General features: G+C 39.9%; 1 long non-coding RNA gene across 3 annotated transcripts; it reads right to left on the reverse strand.

The window, feature by feature from the left end:
* Positions 1-991: 991 nt before the first annotated feature.
* Positions 992-9,270, reverse strand: LOC139830701 (uncharacterized). 3 transcript variants are annotated; one of them, XR_011743937.1, is made up of 5 exons: positions 8,676-9,270; positions 7,985-8,041; positions 2,381-7,515; positions 1,690-1,749; positions 992-1,220 (listed from the first exon to the last, which is right to left on the reverse strand). It is a non-coding gene; the product is annotated as an uncharacterized lncRNA (long non-coding RNA). The 3 variants fall into 3 exon arrangements; XR_011743938.1 differs by having other exon boundaries at positions 1,690-1,746; positions 7,985-8,044; XR_011743936.1 differs by having other exon boundaries at positions 7,985-8,044.
* Positions 9,271-16,614: the final 7,344 nt, after the last annotated feature.

Below are 16,614 nucleotides of genomic sequence, written 5' to 3' on the forward strand. Positions count from 1 at the left end.
TTATTAACTTTTCGATAATCAATGCACATTCTATACCCTACAACTACTCTTTGAGGGATGAGCTCATCATTATCATTAGGTACAACAGTCATTCCTCCTTTCTTAGGAACACAATGCACATGACTAACCCATCTACTATCAGCAATAGGATATATAATACCAGCTAGCTTCAAGAAGTTTTAATACCTCATTCCTTACCACATCCTTCATCTTAGGAATTAGACGACGCTGATGTTCAACAACAGGCTTTGCATCATCTTCCATGTTGATGGCATGTTGGAAAATAGAGGGAGAAATCCCTTTCAAGTCATCAAGAGTGTAGCCAATAGCTCCTCGGTGTTTCTTCAATATTTCCAATAACCTTTCTTCCTCAAAATCTGAAAGCTTAGAACTAATAATAACATGATATATTTTCTTATCATCAATATGAGCATACTTAAGATTATCAGGCAACGGTTTTAAATCAAAAACAGGATCTTCCTTCGGTGGTGGTGTTGTACCTAGATCTTCAACCGGTAAGTCATGTTTAAGAATAGGTTGACGAAGGAAAATTTCATCAAGCTCATTCCTTTCTTCCCTAAAGACTTCACTCTCACTATCCTCCAAATGTTGCTGCAAAGGATTATTAGGAGCAAGAGCAATAGATGCACATTGTTCAACTCTAAAATCATTATTTGGCAAATCAGCTTTATAAGGAGTTTTGGCAAATTTGGAGAAATTAAACTCATAAGATTCACCAGCAAATTTAGTCACAATTTTCTCCTTCTTGCAATCTTGTAACACCCCAGATATCAACCCTACCTGGCAATGCTACACGAACTTTAAAAAAACTCCCAAGACCGGAACAAAACTATTAGTTTCAGCGAAGTCTCTTTTGTTTATGGAGAATTTCATGACATAAAAATAGGTAGTACAAAAAAACACAAGAATAGTTCATGAGGCACAATGGCGTAAATCTCAGCCAGGTTCCAAGAATTGAACACCCCAGGGATAAAGGAAAGCTTTCATCCACTCAATAACAGTAACCCGACAAGCGGGCAGATAACCAACGCAGTGTGAGGACCAAACTCCCACATAACGTTTAAGACAGAGTTTAACTCCTAACGAGCAAATGTATAGGTTCAGGACAAAGGTGATAAAATGTGTGAGTCGTGAGATAGTGAAGGTGAAGGTGAAGGTGCTACTCCCATTTCCCCATGCAAGTCATCCTCAAGGTTTACCTAAAAACATAGAAGCAACAAGGGTGAGTATAAAATACTCAGCAAGTACATAAAGAGACAATAAGCAGTGCATAAAACACGACACCAACGATTATTCTTTAACACTTGACATATCGCAATGATGCTTCAGTATGCCTACATGCTCTTTGCTTTCACTTTTCTTTGCGCATACCGGTATCGCTTGAGTGAACACCCGTCGGCATCCACTCACTCCAACTTGTGGAGGTTGCCGACAATGTGGGACTCATCCCAACATCGACGGTCTCAATGTGCCTACCTCAGCAGGTCACAACACTATGCACTGTCTTTAACATGTTATGCAAGATGCAATCGCAACTATATCATTTTCCATATCCACTTTGTCTCCACATACATAAACATTACCATCCACTAGAACAAATAACAAGTGCTAGAAAATAAAAGTCGAATGAGGGGAATCATGCAAAGTATTATCCCGTCATGCACTTGCCTGAACCGCGGAGCACAAGCCATGAATTGTTGAATCCAACACTGGAAGTGCCAACACCTGCTATTGAAACACATAGCACACTCAATGCACACCATCATTACCTAAGTACACAAGCAAATATCGCTCCTACGATCAATAATCTGTGGCTATCCATCATGTGTATAATCACAATACAATGCAAATATTTTTACGACCACAAACGATAAATCTAGCCTTCAAACATAAAACTAGAAGATAGATCTAGCTACTGATTGTGACCAAACCAATACAATAATAATTTTTGCTAACTGGAGTTTACTAGCAGCAAAATGACCATCAGGTACGTACAAAGCTGGGCATCCTCTCGTATGCAGCTAAATGAAATCACAAACTCAGTTGGTACTACATATGGCTGTGATTCAGATCGTACCATGGTGTCCAAAATAACTTTATACAGCAGCTCAATAATTATTCTTTTCTGTTGGCTACCAGCTACCAGCGGGAGCAATTTATCATTTAACCAACATCAGGTTACCAAAATAGTACTACTGATTGACTCTTGCCTAAACTTAAAACTAGGCTTGATCTAAACCAATCGACTACTCCGCTACTACTATAGCCAGCATGACAGCTAGCAGTTTCAGAAACGCACCTGAACTGAAATTGAGCAAAACACATGGAACAAAAACAATTAATGGATGGCTTTGAGTACCTGTTCAAGATAATGACAGATCGGCAGTGTTGAACCCCGACGAGACACGGCAACTGCAGATGACAAGCCCCAGCGTCGACCAGCCTAGGTGGTCGCAGTGGCGGCACCGTGGCGGACTGGCTGCAGACTACGGCTTGATGGAGTTGGCCTCGCCCAGCGACATCGCGGCAACATCGCAGGCCACCAATCGACATCGCGGCAACATCGCAGGCAACCAATCGACAGCGGCGGCAGTGGATAATATTAGGGCAGAGGGATGGTGGCGGTGTCTTCCCAAGGCTATACTAAACGGCCAGGGCAGCTGGGCAACATCAGTATAGTTCAGGTCCAAAAGGCCCAGCCCAACCCGCTCATTTCTTTCCTCGTATTTCTCATGCTTACAACTTCCTTCTCTGGTTTTAAGATAGCAACACTAGCTTGAGCAAGAGGTAGCTATTATTTGCCTCCAACAACAGATCGATCTGTACGAGCACTAGTACTTCCATTTTCTTAGGAAGTCTTCTCTTTATTTCCTACTCTCAGATTATATCAACATCACCAAGTTCTCAATTATTTTTTCTAAAATCAATAATATAGATAATATTAAAATTTGGGATATCACATTCTCACCCCCTTAAGACAGAATTCGCCCTCGAATTCTTCCTCACTTCGCTGCTAATAAAAAAAGACATGTAATCACATAATTCTTGCATCACATACCAGACACTAAGTATTTTGGATATGTCTCACGCATACGACCCTCAAGTTGCCAAGCCGTCATCTAACGCTCGGTTTGGCGACCAAAGAAACTTCAGATACTTAAGCATTCTATGCATCATCACTTCCTGAGGCTCTTCCCATATATGCACAGGATGAGCCCCGGAAGCTAAATATTGTTTGATCGAAATCGTCCTGATGAAAATACTTCCACAACATAGGGACTTGGAACACATCATGAGCATAAAAAACTCTAGACAGTAGGCTAGATTCCTGACTCGTGCCACTAACATGAAACTTCCAATGTTCTTGAACTATTATTTTCGTTCATAAATTAATCCTTATAACACCTTTAGTAGGTGACACCCTTAACAGTACTTCGTCGCCTACTTGAAGTTCCATATTCTATCTCTTTCTCACCCATGACATTCTAAAAAGAAAAAGAAAAAGTACACTTCCTTTTATACGGTGCAATACATATTCTATGCTCATAGTTGTTTTTATAAGAAAATTCCACAAGTGGCAAGTATCTTCACAGCAGCCTTGCCAAGATAGGACACGATGCCTGAACTTATTTTCCAGAGTTCGGATTGTACACTATAACTAGCCATATGTCTAGGATGAAATGATATACTAAGTCACAATTGTGAACACAAGGCAATCTGCAAGCACTCTTTCAGAAATTTGATACACACTTAGCATCTCTATTAGAATCTAGAAGTAATGGTTTTAAGAACCCCATCCAACCTTACTATCTCATGCACATATATCGCTGCCACGTAACATGCGGAGTTTGTGAGGAGAATAGGAATAAAATGGGATTTTTTTTTCTAAGTCAAACCACGATCACCAAAATTGCATCCTTTCCTCTTCACCTGACAAGAGGACACATACTCGGCCACAAGAAATTTCCTTCTTTTCCACCAATAATATTCTCCAGGTCTTGATACATCTTTTATTATCAATGATGAACGATGTATGGGGTACTTATGTGCCTCCCTTAGAATGTCCTCCTTTTCCTAATACTTTTGTGACACACAAAGACGGCCATGAAACCAAACAAACCTAGTCCCATCTACAAAGAACTCTCAAGATCTACCAGCTTGAATGCGCTCTCGCGCTAGTTGTAACAGTCTAACCTTTTTGTGCCTCGCTCATTCTATCTGGAGTAGCTAACGAGTTGTGTTTCCTCATGTGATACGCCAACAGAACAAGATGATATTGCTAGTTGTATAAAATCCACAAAGAGACGACCTGCGGCTAAGAGCATCTAAACTCACATTGGCCCTGCCTATGTTGTACTGGATAGAGAGGTCATAGTCCTTTGTCAATTCTAGCCACTGACTTTGCCTTAAGTTGCACTCCTTTCATGTGGAGACGTATTTAAGACCCTTATGATCGTGAAAATATAACAAGATTCTCCATAAGAATTATGCCTCTAAATCTTGAGTGCAAAGACACGTGCAAGTTCTGGATCATGAGTAGGATAGTCCTGCTCGAAGCATAGGCAATAGCCTTCCCATATTGCATGACCAAGCACATGACCTAGAAAACCCACTCGTATAAGCAAAAACTCACCTTTATTTGGATTTGCATAAGTATTATTCTTTCTGAAAATCTCAAGAACAAACCTCAACTGGCGTTTGTGCTTTTCATTCAGGAACACTACCACGAAGCTATCAAGGAGAGTATGTACATTTTGTTTATTTCCCTTGTAAAGATGACAAGGGCATAGGTTATTCTAGAATGCAACTACATATTCATAATGATCATAACTAGAAGAGAATGTATTCTTTCCAATTCATGCACACAAATTTGATTAGGCCATTTTATTATAGCCAGACTAGAGATAAACATGTAGAACACAACTCCATTCAGCTGATCAAACAAGTCTTCGAGGTGGGGAAATGGTTTTTTTTTTTTTTGGTTGCTGTAGTAAGAAATGGTAATCCTCACGCTTTCATCAACTACCATCACTCTTGGCTATAAACAAAAGTAGATGCCCTGGGATAGCATATTGTTCAAGTACTTCTTTAGTTCTTCTTGGATCATGACAACCGATAAGGAGATATAGAGGTAGATCGAGTGCCAGGAATAAGATCAATATGAATCTCTCATGGTAGGTCAAGTGCCAAGAATAAACTCAACCCTTTCTCGAAGAACTAGGAAACAAGCATGTTATCTTGGTCATAACTCATAACCAATTCTCCCCGCACTTGGTAAAACATGAAATCCTTATGAAGAATATAGATGTTACATGATCATTGAATGTTCAACATACTACAACTTTGGAACACACTAGAGAACACAATAAAACCTACAAGAAACTCTCATGGTGGTATATAAGGCGTTTTTTTTTTTTGGTAAGGTACCATAAAGACAACAAAGGTTTAGCCTGACCACATCTCCTACGATTGCTAGAGATTGCCTCTAATACATATGGAACAGTGTATCATTCTATGGTTCAGCTACACAACGTCGCCACTGAACTAAAGGAAAAGGCACATAGTGATTCACCACTCCAACATACAGGAGCGAACAATAAGGGTAATTGGTATGGGGGCCAATCCATCCCGCACCCAAATTATGAACTCCGTAAGTGAATAGGTGAACTGTGCAACGATAACGCTCAGGCTTTCTCACTCGCAAGGCAAACTGATTTCATGGGCACGAACCAAGGTTCGAGGTCGTCTCCCATCTACTGTTCTGGCAAAGTCCAAACAAACTAAACTATCGATATTTCAAAAACACGCAGGGATTGCATGGACAAGAAACACTTCTAAAGGAAAATAGAGTGATTGTCGCCTTGTCGGGATGGTTAGCAAGTTGATGTAGGAAACTAACACCTATAGAAAATAAAGAAAGAACAAGCATCCCTAGAATATCTATTAAGGAAAATGCTTACAGACAAAACTATTTTATTTTACTTCAAAAAAAACAACTTGGTTGCCTCCAAAAAGATTTACGCGTTCACCATTCTATATTCCCAAGAGGGGCAAGGGACACCAACGAATTTCCAAGAATAATATATCATTTAGACAATGGGACAAACAAAAGGTTTAACACTCGAAAGTAATAGTCGGCGAGGACATTTGAAGTAAAAGATTGAAATACTTCATCAATGAAAAATAAGCCAACATTGATAAATCCGACTACTAGATGAAAATCATCAAACTCTTGCAAGTGCAAGTGATGCATTACAAAGAATAGACCGATGAAACTTAGGAAGCCAAGTGGAAGATTGTGTTTTACGAGACATGTATGGTGGAAAGAGCTTCTCATACCGATTTGGATCCAGGTAGTCTTCTTAACATTATTTTATCTAGTCCACTAGACTACCAGTCAAGTTATCCAATTCAGCTTTATTTATTTCAAAACCGTTCTCAATTCTATTGGAGTATATAACCTCATATGTATACATATACACTTCAAGCAGCCCACGGAAAACAAAATTTAATCTTCCACGTTATCATCAACTTAAATTCAAACTCGGATGCCCAACCAAGCAATTCAACTATCCCTTCATGAGTTCAACAAAGATACATAAATATGAAAATGTATCAACCCAGAAACTTCATCACATGATTCACACGTTTATAGTACTAGCATAAAAGGATCCAATATTTCCCTTCCAGCACTAAGTTCATCAAACATGAACAGACTATCTCTGTTTCTCTCCAATCAACAACTATATCCTCCCAACAATAGAGGACAAAAGTATATAAAGCAAAGCTTGCAGGCCTACTCGCGGGCATAACTATATATATAATATGTATAAACTGAAAGATAAAGCGGTAGCGTAAATGCAATGCTTGACCCATACCCATCCTATTGTGCACCAGTGTGTCAAGTTTTAAGTTGTTAAATTAAAAAACAAGATTTAAGTGGTTTGGGCAGAACAAAGACAACTTTTAGTTGTTTAAATACCTAGGAAGAATATCCTATTTACCGTTAACCTACTCCAGAGACCTAAAGCCTAGGCTCTGATACCAACTGTAACACCCCAGATATCAACCCTACCTGGCAATGCTACACGAACTTTAAAAAAACTCCCAAGACCGGAACAAAACTATTAGTTTCAGCGAAGTCTCTTTTGTTTATGGAGAATTTCATGACATAAAAATAGGTAGTACAAAAAAACACAAGAATAGTTCATGAGGCACAATGGCGTAAATCTCAGCCATAAACCAAGAATTGAACACCCCAGGGATAAAGGAAAGCTTTCATCCACTCAATAACAGTAACCCGACAAGCGGGCAGATAACCAACGCAGTGTGAGGACCAAACTCCCACATAACGTTTAAGACAGAGTTTAACTCCTAACGAGCAAATGTATAGGTTCAGGACAAAGGTGATAAAATGTGTGAGTCGTGAGATAGTGAAGGTGAAGGTGAAGGTGCTACTCCCATTTCCCCATGCAAGTCATCCTCAAGGTTTACCTAAAAACATAGAAGCAACAAGGGTGAGTATAAAATACTCAGCAAGTACATAAAGAGACAATAAGCAGTGCATAAAACACGACACCAACGATTATTCTTTAACACTTGACATATCGCAATGATGCTTCAGTATGCCTACATGCTCTTTGCTTTCACTTTTCTTTGCGCATACCGGTATCGCTTGAGTGAACACCCGTCGGCATCCACTCACTCCAACTTGTGGAGGTTGCCGACAATGTGGGACTCATCCCAACATCGACGGTCTCAATGTGCCTACCTCAGCAGGTCACAACACTATGCACTGTCTTTAACATGTTATGCAAGATGCAATCGCAACTATATCATTTTCCATATCCACTTTGTCTCCACATACATAAACATTACCATCCACTAGAACAAATAACAAGTGCTAGAAAATAAAAGTCGAATGAGGGGAATCATGCAAAGTATTATCCCGTCATGCACTTGCCTGAACCGCGGAGCACAAGCCATGAATTGTTGAATCCAACACTGGAAGTGCCAACACCTGCTATTGAAACACATAGCACACTCAATGCACACCATCATTACCTAAGTACACAAGCAAATATCGCTCCTACGATCAATAATCTGTGGCTATCCATCATGTGTATAATCACAATACAATGCAAATATTTTTACGACCACAAACGATAAATCTAGCCTTCAAACATAAAACTAGAAGATAGATCTAGCTACTGATTGTGACCAAACCAATACAATAATAATTTCTGCTAACTGGAGTTTACTAGCAGCAAAATGACCATCAGGTACGTACAAAGCTGGGCATCCTCTCGTATGCAGCTAAATGAAATCACAAACTCAGTTGGTACTACATATGGCTGTGATTCAGATCGTACCATGGTGTCCAAAATAACTTTATACAGCAGCTCAATAATTATTCTTTTCTGTTGGCTACCAGCTACCAGCGGGAGCAATTTATCATTTAACCAACATCAGGTTACCAAAATAGTACTACTGATTGACTCTTGCCTAAACTTAAAACTAGGCTTGATCTAAACCAATCGACTACTCCGCTACTACTATAGCCAGCATGACAGCTAGCAGTTTCAGAAACGCACCTGAACTGAAATTGAGCAAAACACATGGAACAAAAACAATTAATGGATGGCTTTGAGTACCTGTTCAAGATAATGACAGATCGGCAGTGTTGAACCCCGACGAGACACGGCAACTGCAGATGACAAGCCCCAGCGTCGACCAGCCTAGGTGGTCGCAGTGGCGGCACCGTGGCGGACTGGCTGCAGACTACGGCTTGATGGAGTTGGCCTCGCCCAGCGACATCGCGGCAACATCGCAGGCCACCAATCGACATCGCGGCAACATCGCAGGCAACCAATCGACAGCGGCGGCAGTGGATAATATTAGGGCAGAGGGATGGTGGCGGTGTCTTCCCAAGGCTATACTAAACGGCCAGGGCAGCTGGGCAACATCAGTATAGTTCAGGTCCAAAAGGCCCAGCCCAACCCGCTCATTTCTTTCCTCGTATTTCTCATGCTTACAACTTCCTTCTCTGGTTTTAAGATAGCAACACTAGCTTGAGCAAGAGGTAGCTATTATTTGCCTCCAACAACAGATCGATCTGTACGAGCACTAGTACTTCCATTTTCTTAGGAAGTCTTCTCTTTATTTCCTACTCTCAGATTATATCAACATCACCAAGTTCTCAATTATTTTTTCTAAAATCAATAATATAGATAATATTAAAATTTGGGATATCACAAATCTATAACAACTCCACAAGTATTTAGAAAAGGTCTACCAAAAATAATAGGACAAGACTTACTAGCAGCAGAACCAAGTACCAAAAGTCAGCAGGATATTTAATCTTACCACATAGAACTTCCACATCTCGAATAAGAGAGATAGTTTCTCTATTAGCTAGCCGAATAACCACATCAATATCTTCAAGTTCACAAGAACCAATTTCATGCATGATTTCCGTGTAAAGCTCATAAGGAATGGCACTAATACTTGCACCAATGTCGCATAAACCATAATAACAATGATCACCAACTCTAACAGAGAGCATAGGAACACTGGCTTTCCTAGACTTATTAGGATGCGAAACAATATTAGAAGCATCTTCACAGAAAATAATATGACCATCTTCTACATTTTCAGTCACAAGATCTTTAACTATTGCAATAGCAGGTTCAACCTTTATTTGCTCTTCAGGTTCTATAGGTTTCTTTGCACTTTTATTAACCGCACTAGTTATAACAGAATACTCCTTCATTTTAGCAGGGAAAGGAGTTTTTTCAATATAAGCTTCAGGAAGAATATGATCAACAATTTCAATTACAACACATTTATTTATAGATGAATCAGTTTTATCTTTGTACGGTTCATGATACTTATCAAAATTCTTCCTAGGCAATTCAAAATGAGAGGCAAAAGCTTTATAAAAATTTGCAACAACTTGAGAGTCAAGACCATAAGTAGCACTCATATTACGAAATTTATCAGTATCCATAAAAATTTCAATGCATTTATAATCATAATTTATACCTGACTATCTATCTTTGTCGTTCTCCCATCCTTCAGTATTCTCCTGAATCCGATCAAGAAGGTCCCTTTTAAACTCTTCTTTGTTGCGTGTGAATGACCCAGAACAAGTAGTATCCAACAAGGTTTTATCTTGAAAAGAAAGTCTTGCATAGAAATTATCAATGATGATATTACCAGGAAGCTCATGAATGGGGCATTTGAGCATTAAAGACTTCAATCTCCCCCATGCTTGGGCAATACTCTCTCCATTATGAGGCCACAAATTATATATGCGGTTTCGGTATTTGTGAATTTCACTTGGAGGATAGAATTTAGAATAAAACAGAGGCACAATATCCTTCCAATCAAGAGAATCCCTATTCTTCAGCAATTTGTACCAATGCGCCGCTTTACCAGACAACGATATATAGAATAGTTTCTTCCTAACTTCATCCATAGCAATACCTGCACACTTGAATAACCCGCATAATTCATGTAAAAACAGTAAATATTCTCCAGGATGGACAAATCCATCCCCTTCATAGCGGTTATCTACAACACGTCAATAATTTTCATAGGTATTTTGTATGGAACCTCTTTCTCACCTGGCGCCTCATCCACTACCTTTGCATTAGTAGTAGATTTCCCAAATAGAAATTCAAGATAAGATCTCTCCATAATGAATTATAGCAGCAGGCAGAAATAAAATCAGCATGTACAGTAAAAGTTTCCCTTACCAATTCCACTTACCAATAGCGCTTCACTCCCCGGCAACGGCGCCAGAAAATAGTCTTGATGACCCACAAGTATAGGGGGTGTATCATAGTACTTTCGATAAATAAGAGTGTCGAACCCAACGAGGAGCAGAAGGTGTTGACAAGCAGTTTCGATGAAGGATTCACTGTAAATGCTCACAGACAAGTATTCAGGGGGTTTTGATATAGCAGATAAATAAAGTACAAGTAAGTAAATTGCGAGAGTAATAATTGCAGCGAGTGGTCCAATCCTTTTTAGCACAAAGGACAAGCCGATTTGTTTACTTATGATGACCAAACGTTCTTGAGGACACACGGGAATTTAGTCTAGTGCTTTCGCTTCATATAATTGATTAATCTTCATTGTTTTGATAAGTGTTGTGTGGGTGAACCTATGCTAATGCACCGCCCTTCCTAGGACTAATACATACTTGTGATTATACCCCTTGCAAGCTGATGTCTACGCACGCTTCTATTCCTGTAGACAGTGTTGGGCCTCCAAGAGCAGAGGTTTGTAGAACAGCAGCAAGTTTCCCTTAAGTGAATCACCCAAGGTTTATCGAACTCATAGAGGTCAAAGATATCCCTATCAAGCAACCCTACAATTACGATATAAGAAGTCACTTGTGTCTCCAACACACCTAGTACACTTGTCAGATGTATAGGTGCACTAGTTCGGCGAAGAGATAGTGAAATACAAGTGGTATGGATGAATATGAGTGGTGATAGCAATCTGAATAAAATATGGCAGCGAGTAAACATGCAACAGAACAGTAAACAAACGGAGATTCGATGTTCGGAAACAAGGCCTAGGGATCATACTTTCACTAGTGGACACTCTCAGCATTGATCACATAATAAAACCACTCTACACTCTCTTGTTGGATGACAAACACCATTCATTGTGTAGGGCTACAAGAGCACCTCAATGCCGGAGTTAACAAGCTCCACAACATTCGATGTTCATATTTAAGTAACCTTAGAGTGCATGATAGACCAACGCAATTATACCGAGTACTAACATAGCATGCACACCGTCACCGACATGCTATGAAAGGGGGAATATATCACATCAATACTATCATAGTAATAGTTAACTTCATAATCTACAAGAGATCACAATCATAGCTTATACCAAGTACTACATGATGCACACACTGTCAACATTACATCATGGAGGAGGAATAGACTACTTTAATAACATCACTAGAGTAGCACATAGATGATATTCAACTAGATCACAAAGAGAGAGATGAACCACATAGCTACGGTAGAGCCCTCAGCCTCGGGGGAGAACTACTCCCTCCTCATCATGGGAGACAGCGATGGCGATGAAGATGGAGGTGATGTCGATGGAGATGACTACGGGGGCAATTCCCCGTCCCGGCAGGGTGCCGGAACAGAGACTTCTGTCCCCCCGAATTGGAGTTTCGCGATGGCGGCGGCTCTGGAAGGTTTTCTGGAGTTTCGTCAATCCGTGTCGAAGATTTAGGTCACGAGGCACATATAGGCGAAGAGGCGGAGTCGGAGGGGCCACGGGGGTCCCACACACTAGGGGGGCGCCCCCCCCTTGGCCGCGCCTCCACCATGTGTGGGGCCCCTAGGGCTCCCCTCTGGTCCCACTCTGGCTCTCTGGAAGCTTCCGGGAAAAATAAGGTTCTGGGCGTTGATTTCGTCCAATTCCGAGAATATTTCCTTACTAGGATTTCTGAAACCAAAAACAGCAGAAAACAGGAACTGGCACTTCGGCATCTCGTCAATAGGTTAGTTCCGGAAAACGCATAAAATCAGCATAAAGTGTGAATAAAACATGTAGGTATTGTCATAAATCAAGCATGGAACATCAGAAATTATAGATACGTTGCAGACGTATCAGCATCCCCAAGCTTAGTTCCTACTCGCCCTCGAGTAGGTAAACGATAAAAAGAATAATTTCTGTAGTGACATGCTACTTACATAACCTTTGACCATACTATTGTAAAGCATATGAGATGAATGAAGTGATTCAAGGCAATGATCTATAGTTGCTAACAAATAGATAACATATAGCAAAACTTTTCATGAATAATACTTTTAAGACAAGCATCAAAAGTTTTGCATAAGAGTTAACTTATAAAGCAATAAATTCAAAGTAAAGGCATCGAAGCAACACAAAGGAAGATATAAGTTTCAGTAGTTGCTTTCAACTTTCAACATGCTTATCTCATGGATAATTGTCAACATAAAGTAATATGATGAATGCAAATAAGAAAGTATGTAGGAATCAATGCACAGTTAACACAAGTGTTTGCTTCTAAGATAGAAAGAAGTAGGTAAACTGACTCAACATAAAAGTAGAAGAAAGGCCCTTCGTAGAGGGAAGCATGGATTACTATTTTTGTGCTAGAGCTTTTATTTTGAAAACATAGAAACAATTTTGTCAACGGTAGTAATAAAGCATATGTGTTATGTATAAGATATCCTATAAGTTGCAAGCCTCATGCATAGATTACTAATAGTGCCCACACCTTGTCCTAATTAGCTTGGATTTACATGGATTATCATTGCATAACATATGTTTTAACCAAGTATCACAAAGGGGTACCTCTATGCCGCTTGTACAAAGGTCTAAGGAGAAAGCTCGCATTGGATTTCTAGCTTTTGATTATTCTCAACTTAGACATCCATACCGGGACAACATAGACAACAGATAATGGACTCCTCTTTAATGCATAAGCATTCAACAACAAATAATATTCTCATAAGAGATTGAGGATTGTTGTCCAAACTGAAACTTCCACCATGGATCATGGCTTTAGTTAGCGTCCCAATGTTCTTCTCTAACAATATGCATACTCAAACCATTGATCATGATAAATCACCCTTACTTCAGACAAGACGAACATGCATAGCAACTCACATGATATTCAACAATGGTGAAATAGTTGATGGCGTCCCCAGGAACATGGTTATCGCTCAACAAGCAACTTATTAGGAAATAAGATACATAAGTACATATTCAATACCACAATAGTTTTTAAGCTATTTTTCCCATGAGCTATATATTGCAAAGACAAAGAATGGAATTTTAAAGGTAGCACTCAAGTAATTTACTTTGGAATGGCAGAGAAATACCATGTAGTAGGTAGGTATGGTGGACACAAATGGCATAGTTTTTGGCTCAAGGATTTGGATGCACGAGAAGTAATCCCTCTCAATACAAGGCTTAGGCTAGCAAGGTTGTTTGAAGCAAACAAAAGTATGAACCAGTACAGCAAAACTTACATAAGAACATATTGCAAGCATTATAAGACTCTACATTGTCTTCCTTGTCGCTCAAACACTTTTACCAGAAAATATCTAGACCTTAGAGAGACCAATCATGCAAACCAATTTCAACAAGCTCTACGGTAGTTCTCCACTAATAGGTTTAAACTACATGGTGCATGAGCTTAATCATGATCTACTTGAGAGCTCAAAACAATTGCCAAGTATCAAATTATTCAAGACAATATGAGGCATTTTCTGTTTCCAACCAAATAACAATAAACGAAGCAGTTTCAACCTTCGCCATGAACATTAAAGTAAAGCTAAGAACACCAGTGTTCATATGAACGAGCGGAGCGTGTCTCTCTCCCACACAAGCATGAATTTATTCATAGAATAACAAAACGAAAATAAAAGCACACAGACGCTCCAAGTAAAGTACATAAGATGTGACGGAATAAAAATATAGTTTCAATAGAAGAAACCTGATAAATTGTTGATGAAGAAGGGGATGCCTTGGGCATCCCCATGCTTAGACGCTTGAGTCTTCTTGAAATATGCAGGGATGAACCACGGGGGCATCCCCAAGCTTAGACTTTTCACTCTTCTTAATCATATATCATCCTCCTCTCCTGACCCTTGAAAACTTCCTCCACACCAAACTCAAAACAAAATCATTAGAGGGTTAGTGCATAATCAAAAATTCACATGTTCAGAGGTGACACAATCATTCTTAACACTTCTGGACATTGCCCAAAGCTACTGGAAGTTAATGGAATAAAGAAATCCATCAAGCATAGCAAAACAGGCAATGCGAAATAAAAGGCAGAATCTGTCAAAACAGAACAGTCCGTAAAGACGAATTTTTCTGGGGCACTTAACTTGCTCAGATGAGAAAACTCAAAACTAATGAAAGTTGCGTACATATCTGAGGATCACTCACGTAAATTGGAAGATTTTTCTGAGTTACCTACACAGAACCCTGCCCAAATTCGTGACAGCAAGAAATCTGTTTATGCGCAGAAATCCAAATCTAGTATCAACCTTCTATTAGAGACTTCACTTGGCACAACAATGCAATAAAATAAAGATAAGGAGAGGTTTCTACAGTAGTAACAACTTCCAAGACACGACAAAACAGTAGCAAAATAAAAACATGGGTTATCTCCCAAGAAGTGCTTTCTTTATAGCCATTAAGATGGGCTCAGTAATTTTAATGATGCATGATACGTCTCCGACGTATCGATAATTTCTTATGTTCCATGCCACATTATTGATGTTATCTACATGTTTTATGCACACTTTATGTCATATTCGTGCATTTTATGGAACTAACCTATTAACAAGATGCCGAAGTGCGATTCTTTGTTTCTGCTTGTTTTTGGTTTCAGAAATCCTAGTAAGGAAATATTCTCGGAATTGGACGAAATCAACGCCCAGGGGCCTATTTTTCCACGAAGCTTCCAGAAGTCCGAAGACGAGACGAAGAGGGGCCACGAGGCAGCCAGAGCATAGGGCGGCGCGGCCCCTGCCCTGGCCGCGCGGCCCTATGGTCTGGGCCCCCCGTGCTGCCTCTTGACCTACCCTTCCGCCTACTTAAAGCCTCCGTGACGAAACCCCCAGTACCGAGAGCCACGATACGGAAAACCTTCCAGAGACACCTCTAGTGAACTGTGGACCCCGGTCCAATTCTCTTTACTGAAATACAATCTACTGCAATACTGCTCTACTGTTTTCTGCAAACAATCATCTTCCACACAATACGGTTAATCCTTTGTTACAGCAAGCCGGTGAGATTGACAACCTCACTGTTTCGTTGGGGCAAAGTACTTTGGTTGTGTTGTGCAGGTTCCACGTTGGCACCGGAATCCCTGGTGTTGCGCCGCACTACATCCCGCCGCCATCAACCTTCAACGTGCTTCTTGGCTCCTCCTGGTTCGATAAACCTTGGTTTCTTTCTGAGGGAAAACTTGCTGCTGTGCGCATCATACCTTCCTCTTGGGGTTCCCAACGAACGTGTGAGTTACACGCCATCAAGCTAGATTTCTGGCGCTGTTGCCGGGGAGATCAAGACACGCTGCAAGGGGAGTCTCCACTTCTCAATCTCTTTACTTTGTTTTTGTCTTGCTTAGTTTTATTTACTACTTTGTTTGCTGCACTAAATCAAAATACAAAAAAATTAGTTGCTAGTTTTACTTTATTTGCTATCTTGTTTGCTATATCAAAAACACAAAAAAATTAGTTACTTGCATTTACTTTACTTGATTCATCATGTTTCCTTTTAATTTTACCACAAAAGACATACCGGTAGGACGTGGGTCTATAATTGGGAGAAATAATATAGAGGAATTTTTCAACCATGTCAGTACTGTTGACGATTTTGAGGATAGACACTTGGTAGACCTTGCCCCTACCTATGAAATTGCTGCTGCTGCTTTAGTTCGCATGTTGGAAACTAAATTTGTTAATCTCAATCCTATAATCCAATACATGTTTCTCACACTTGGTGATATGGAAGAAGGGGAAAAGAAAGATTTTGTTTTGGAAACCCTTCTTAGAGAATTTGGTG

This window comes from Lolium perenne, chromosome 4, assembly GCF_019359855.2.
Source record: "Lolium perenne isolate Kyuss_39 chromosome 4, Kyuss_2.0, whole genome shotgun sequence".
In the NCBI taxonomy this organism is placed as follows: domain Eukaryota; kingdom Viridiplantae; phylum Streptophyta; class Magnoliopsida; order Poales; family Poaceae; genus Lolium; species Lolium perenne.